The following is a 7,847-nucleotide window of genomic DNA, read 5'->3' as shown; positions in this document are numbered from 1 at the left end:
TTGAGAATGCCATTATAATAGGAAAGGGACAGAATAGGGTACAGCCCACAAATACTGCTTATTCCAACTGACCTACTGTTTGCCTTCCAGAGAATGCAATTTCCTCTGTGACTTTCATTTTTGTCTAGAGTGTTTGTTATCTCTGTGTTTCTGCCACGGACATCTATGTGTTGCTTGCTCTAGGTTGGCTCGCACCAGAATCCTTGCACCTGGAAGGTCTTGGGTTAAATACACTTGGAAGACATGGAGAGGGGGAGGGGAGAGAGAGAGAGAATAGAGGAGGAGGAGGAGACAGACAGACGAGGGGGAGGGGGGGGGGATAGACAGAGAGGAGGGAGGAGGAGATGGATAGTGAGAGGGGGGAGTATCAGATGGACGGGGAAAGGGAGAGGAGGAGATGGACAGACAGAGAGGGGCAGGAGATGGAAAAATAGGGGTGAGGATGAGATGAACAGATACAGGGGAGATGGACACAGAGAGCAGGACATAGGCAGAGAAACGGTGGAGAGAGAAATATACAGAGAGATGATGGTGGAGGAGATGGACAGACAGATGATATACTATTAAATGGGCCATAGATACATATACTGTAGTTGATAAAGTGTAAGGAACAGCTGGGAACACTTCAGAAAGCTTTCAGCTATGAAGTGCTGCTGACTAACAAAAGCAAAATGATGTCGAACAAAATAGCACCAGCAACACTGAGACATTCACCTTCTGATGTTCTGAGGCAAGTGCAGGAGGTAGCAGGACCCTGCACACAGCATCTGCCTATATTCAGGTCCCTGAATTCAGCCACCACAACAATATAGTTATGTCCAAGGTAATAAGAACTGGATTAACTATAGCTTATTTGTTCCGACATGGCATTCCTGTACCAATAAAAATATCATTCATTCCTTGCAGTTGTGCATGTTGTACAAATCACTGTATAGCCAGGCACATGCGATAACATACAAACCATTGGCCATCGAAGTGCTCCAGCAACACTGCGACCTGCATAAATACATACTTTTTATTTGGAAGTGGAGGGCACATCTAGAAGTGGTACCACACCCACACCAGCTCTCTGGCTTCATATCACGTCAATGAGACCACTGTAGTTCATCTGAGGAACGACACTGCACAATTGTTCTCCAGAAGGCTACTAGCAGTTACCAGGTGCAGCTACTGAGTACATGACTGTTGTTACTCTGATAGATGCTGACGAGGCCATTCCATTCCCAATTACGTTCGTGATCTCACTTGGTCCTGCCGGTCTTTCAGTGTATCGCCTTTTGCTGAAAGTGGGAGCACCAAATACTTTATTTCGAAACCTTGATGCACTGAAAAGTTGCAATGGAACATGGCTGTGTGTTGTGAAGATGCTGGCCAATGCAATTGAGGCTGCCATCTTAATATTCCAGAATTTATACATCGTAGCACCTGGAGGTGTTACGAAAAGATTGTGTAGAAACATGTCTTAAGTTAAATAAATATTCCGATCAGATTTACATATTGCTTACTACTTACCTTAATGTCAATATTTACCTACAAATGTGCTCTTCAATCTACATAACTCTCTCTGTGAATAGTTCATATTTTCTACACTTGCATCTCAATTACATGACATTTGTTGATATGTCAGTACAAAGACAGTTTATATTATTTCATTAACAAATGCAGATTGGAATAAATAAACGCTCCACATCTCCTGCACAGAGAGACAGATGGAGGAAGAAGTGGACATAAAGATCAGGAGGAGGAGTGTGGGGTCCTGACCACTCATCTCTTATAGGGGACTAAAGGATGCTGCTGCTTTTGCGGATAGCTACACAACAATTCAAACAAATCACATTAACGGCTTTTATTACAATAAAGGAGATTGACAATACTTAACTTTGGTTTACAATGGTGTCGCAAGTGATGGGCGACATGCAATTAATCAATGTCCTTCACTATGTACAATGTCCATGCAAGTAATGGATATGGATCACATTTCGCAGGTTTACTAGTGTCCGTCTTCTACTGTCCGGCTGAGGCTGGCAGGAGTGGTGCTTATATTCTCTTCGGCTAGAGGCCACTCCTGTCATGATGCGGTCCTAGTCAGCAAACTATTGGCTGACGTTGTCTCACAGCCTTCTCTGCTCTTGCAGTCTTCATCTTTGTCTCGTCACTTGTCGTTACGCCGGAACAAGGAGATATGGCAATATATGAACTGATCGAAGCTGAAGGGCATTAAGTCCAAAGTTGCTTTTTTTTGTTGAACATCATGAACTACTTGGAGAAGAAGTATCAAATGGCATTGAAAACCATTAAGTCAGCCTTCTGCTTTTATGTTAAACTCATGCTGCACAAAACGTGTGCAGATCAGAAAAGTTTTAAGTCACAGACTTATTACCTTTCAGCTCCACACCATTGCGTATGTTGTCAATGCTGTTAGGTGCTGATTTCCATGGAATAATTTCTGCATGGTTTCATATTCTATCATCCACGATGTTCACATGAGGCTCCCAAAACTGAATTTTGTAAAACAATTTCTCAATACCACTTCTGGTTGGTCGTAAAACACTTCAGAATCGATTCTGGAAATCTGGTTCTAGCAGCTGGTTTTCCACTTCCACAATAAATTTTCACTCACATGTACCGTAAGCACAAAGCCTTTTTTGAGATGTGCTTAAATTGTCAGGTTACATCTTGTTTTTAAAAATGTTTGGCTAACATGGATGGAGTGACTTTTTCTGCAGTGAAAGAGAAGTAGAATTAAACTGACCACAAATGTGTCTACATTTTTGACTAGGCTTACTAATCCACTTCAGGCCATAACATGTAAACATGACAGTGAAAAATCATTTCTGGTATTCTGTTTTCCTATTCTGGAAGATGTGTCGCATGTAAACATAGTGATTCAGTTGTTATTTGTTTGTCATGCTAAAGTCAATGTTCCACTATGTTGCCCAACAGAAACAGAAATGATTCTGCCCATAAAAAAATGTAATAAAGCAAGCCATTATTAAAGGTATCATACCTTATACCAGTGACAGTGGAAAACATGTCACAGAAAAGAAAACAGGAGAATATTGCAGGTCAGTAGAAACTTTTCTACAGCAGCATTGATGATAAGCTTTATTTCCACCATACCATTTCCTGGTGCAGAATTAGCTACACTGGTATATCTTATATATTCTTTTCCAATGTATGTTTAGAACACTTGATGAAATATATCAAATTTTTAAACAATTGTTTTGAATGTAGGTGGCAGAAAGGCTCTTTCAAGACCATCACTGACAGTGATGGAATTGATATCCTGGCAAACCTTCTAAACAAAGATGCTGAAGATCTGTTCCTCAAGGCCCTTATTGAAGCATGTGATGTCAAGCAGCAAAGATCCTGGAAATTAGATGATGATGAACAAAATAAGCATTGTTCCTGTTTGAGAATGTTTTGCAATGTGTGTGTCACATAGAGTGTAGGTGTCTCAAAAAATTTCATAATTTCCACTCTGTAGATATGATGAGTTTTCTCCATAATTCAAACGTTAATAAATGGGAAACTGCCACAAGATGAAAGTGGAAAGACTAAAAAAAGATACAAAATTAGTGAAAACAATAGATGACCATATACAATCTTTTCATCTGCAGCTCTCGTGTTACGATTGATAGGAAATTCAGTACCTGAGTTCTTGGCTGTTTGTGAAAATAATTTATACAGACACAGCTGTGAAATACAACTTCTGCAGGGCAGTGTTTTTGGGAATATTATGATTATAAATTCAGCAGATGACAGGTATAGATGTTTGTTCTCTTTGTGAAGAGCTTAAGGCAAAGTTAAAAAGTCCCTATTTGTGTGGAGCTTAAAAATTTGTAGCTAAGACAGGTTTGCAGGCTCATCTTTGAAGTTCAAAAGCTTCACAAGTTCCTGAAGGAATTCAAGTCCCAGTGTCTTCAAAATGAAGAAATTGGTGCCATTATTGCCTTTGCCTATGTGCAGAAATTGAACTTAGCAGAAATTCCTGTGCAAGAAATGTTTTACATGTAGTAACTATGGATAAATGTGTTCAATATTCACAGTTTAAAAGATGATAGCACTAAGGCTCATCTTTATCATAAGTGTGATGGATAAGAAGGTGCTAATGATGTGTGTATTTTCAGACACTATCAAAGATCTCAGCTTGTTCTCAGATGGACATACTGGCCATAACAGAGATCACATTATGGTGAAAAAGTGTATGGGACTGACCTCAACTGGCAGATTTGAGTCAATCACACAAAAAAATGTTATAGAGTTTATAATCCAAAAGCATATGTTGAATTAATAGCAAAGAGCAGAATAAATGTGTGAGTTCATGTTGCAGAATATGATGAAACCACTAATTTTGGTAAATGGTGACCCTCTTACTTTAAGAAGACTGTTATATCCAGGGAAAGTGAAGGATTCCCAAGGGATGAGAAGCAGGCATTCTCCCTCTTAAAATTCAAACATCATATCTCCTATTAAACAAAGATGTTTTACTCGGAAAGTCAAGGACACTGCTAAATATTACCGTGCCATCTGAAAAGATATACAGTACAAAGACAAAGTTCCTATAAACTTTTAAAAAATACAGGATGTAGTAAATATAGTAAAATATGATCCTCAGGATACTATGCAGTTACATGAGAATATAATGAATTGACCAAAAACAGTTAGATAGTGTAAATGAATCTGTATAAAACCACAGGTAGTCTAAATGAATCTGTACCAAAAGCATCCCTAATGAGTCGTGTGTTTGTTTGTTTATTTCTTCATGAGTTAAAATTACTTTCAGTCACACTGATAATACATTTTATAATTAGCATTACTCTTCTCCATTAATGTGTATTTCATAAACATGTGTATCGGCATACCTTATCAAATTTACTAATTAACACAGGTCATGAATTTACTAGTGATTATGGAGCTGAAAAGCACGAAATCCATTTTTTAAAAACAAAAATAAATGTTAAATTGTATTTTCTTTATGAAAGTTTATGTCCAAGGAAATTTTTTATACATAAAAGCATTAATAAGCTATGTTTATTTTGTTTTGTTACATTTATAAAGTTTTACCTTCTCCTGAAAAGTTTCAAAAACTCGACTAATTCAGCTCCAATTGAATCATATGATTCAACTTGTGGGTGGAGCTACAAGGAGAGGTCAGTTTTTAATAAAGAACAGAGTAAGACAGTCATAGTATGGAGAAGAATAAATTGTGCTGAATTTGACAGTTTAGGCTGATCACAAGATACAGGTACCCAGAATTAAATGCCAAATTACCATTATTAAGTAGTCTGTAAGAAATGTTGTATTATAGTTGGATCAGCATGCTTTTTCTCTTCTTACAATGAGGTTGTGTGTTGTTTTTCCTATAAATTATCCTATTATTTAACTTATCTTTTTTCCTAAACATTATACCTATACTTATAACTAGTTTGTGGAAGGAAAAAACACACACTTTATGCTGGAAATGCACCTCTTTACTGGAAACTATATCTATATTACTGCTTCTTTTTCATTGCTACTTAGTTTCTGTGATATGAAGAATAAATTTATTAAATCCTGTACAGTACAGCATTACAGTTTGTTATGTGGAGTATCGTTTAAATACTCCAAGGCCCATACTTTCCCCTACAGCATCACAAATATACACAAAAAGTATTGCATTTAATAAAAATAAACAAATACTATTAGGTTCCCAACCTGGTGGAAGCCCATGTCAAAACTTCACAGTGGCAGCTGTCATTTAAGTTTCATTATTTACTCACAGACTACAAAAGTCATCAGATAGCAATATGCACATATACAGATGACGGTAGTATTGCTTATACAAGATATAAAAGAACAGTCTATTGGCAGAACTGTCATTTACACTCAGGTGATTCAAGTAAAATGGTTTCCGATGTGATTATGATTGCACGATGGAATTCATAGATTCTGAACATGTAATGGCAGTTGGAGCTAGATGCATGGGACATTCCATTTTGAAAATCATTAGGTACTTCAGTATTCCAATAATCACAGTATCTAGATTGTGCTGAAAATACAACATTTCAGGCATTACCTCTTACTTCAGACAATGCAGTGGCTGATGGCCTTCATTCAATGACCGAGAGCAGCTGCATTTGCATAGAATTATCAGTGCTAACAGACAATTAACACAGCCTGAAATAATCACAGAAATCAAAGTGGGTTATATGACAAACATATCCATTCTGACAATGTGGCAAAATCTGGCATTAATTGGCAATGGCATTAGATGAATGAGGCAAGTGCTTTTGCTAAAACCTCAAAATCACCTGCAGCACCTATCCTGGGCTCATGAACGTATTGGTTGGAATTAAGATGACTGGAAAACTATGGCTTGGTCATATTAGTCCCAATTTCAGTTGATAATAGCTGAATAGCTGGTGGTTATTAGTGTTTGAGTGTAGGGCAGACTCCATGAAGCCATGGACACAAGTTGTCAACAAGGCACTGTGCATGCTGGTGGTGGCTCCATAAAGGTGTGGGCTGTGGTCACATGTGCCAACAGCCTTGCTGCAGTGGTAACACCAGTTCCCGTCAGATTGCTGAAGTTAAGCACTGTCGGATTGGGCTAGCATTTGGATGGGTGACCATCCTGTCTGCCAAGCGCTGTTGGCAAGTGGGGTGCACTCAGCCCTTGTGAGGCAAACTGAGGAGCTACTTGATTGAAAGGTAGCGGCTCTGGTCTCGTAAACTGACATACAAGTGGGAGAGCAGTGTGCTGACCACATGCCCCTCCATATCCACACCCAGTGATGCCTGTGTGCTGAGGATGACACGGTGGCTGGTCCGTACCGTTGGGCCTTCCAAGACCTGTTCAGACAGAGTTTATTTTCAGTGTTTACATTTAATGGACTGGGTCTTCTGGTCCATTTGTACCAAACATTGACTGGAAATTGTTATATTTGGCTACTTGGAGACCATTTGCAGCCATTCAAGGACTTCATGTTCCCAAACAAGGATTGAATTCTTGTGTATGACAATTTGCCATGTCAAGACATCACAATTGTTCACTATTGGTTTGGAAAACATTCTGAACAATTTGTGTGAATGCTTTAGCCATGCAGATCACCTGACATGAATCCCATCAAACATTTATGGGACATAATCAGGAGGTTAGTTTGTGCAGAAAATCTTGCATCTGCAACACTTCCACAATTATGAACAGCTATAGAGGCAGCATGATTCAATATTTCTGCAGGGTACTTCCAGAGATTTTTTGAATCCATGCCGCGTTGAACTGCTGCACTACACCAGACAAAAGAAAGTGCGACACAATATTAAGGCGATATCCCATGGCTTTTGTCACCTCAGTATATGTTCTCAAGCAGCATCTCATTTGGTTTCATGTGGCTATATGGACCCCATTCCAGAGTCCCTCACAGCATAAAAATTGTTTTTGATTACTGGAAACTGAACAATGGACTTGGGCATTGCTAACCAACAGCAATAACTACTCATTCACAGAGGCCTTAGTTGTACTAAATTCAGTTTTTTCATATTCAAGTCAATTGACTGTTATGGTTAAAATGAAATAATTTATTTCCTTCAAGCGTTGTATGGTACTGAAAAGTTTTACGGTACCAGACTGCATATATACTATTCACTGTGAATAGAGGACTAAACTTCCAAGTATAGTCAGGCACTGTTGCTTGCAATATCTTGTCATAAGTGTAATAATAATACAATGTACGGGTTAGATTCAGAGGCTTTCACTTCTATGATATATTGAGAAATGAGAAATTCTTGGTAGCTACAAAATCATTGTTTGATTTCCTAAACTAAAATTTGTACCTGAAACCATGCTAACTTACACTGATGAGCCA

The 7,847-nt window shown here is 38.4% G+C and overlaps 1 pseudogene; it reads left to right on the top strand.

Moving 5' to 3' along the window:
* The first annotated feature begins 6,521 nt into the window (after positions 1-6,521).
* Positions 6,522-6,639, top strand: LOC126101081 (5S ribosomal RNA; annotated as a pseudogene).
* The last annotated feature ends 1,208 nt before the right edge of the window (positions 6,640-7,847 follow it).

This window comes from Schistocerca cancellata, chromosome 1 (genome assembly GCF_023864275.1).
Source record: "Schistocerca cancellata isolate TAMUIC-IGC-003103 chromosome 1, iqSchCanc2.1, whole genome shotgun sequence".
Classification (NCBI taxonomy): domain Eukaryota; kingdom Metazoa; phylum Arthropoda; class Insecta; order Orthoptera; family Acrididae; genus Schistocerca; species Schistocerca cancellata.
This window is presented reverse-complemented; position numbering and strand designations above follow the sequence as displayed.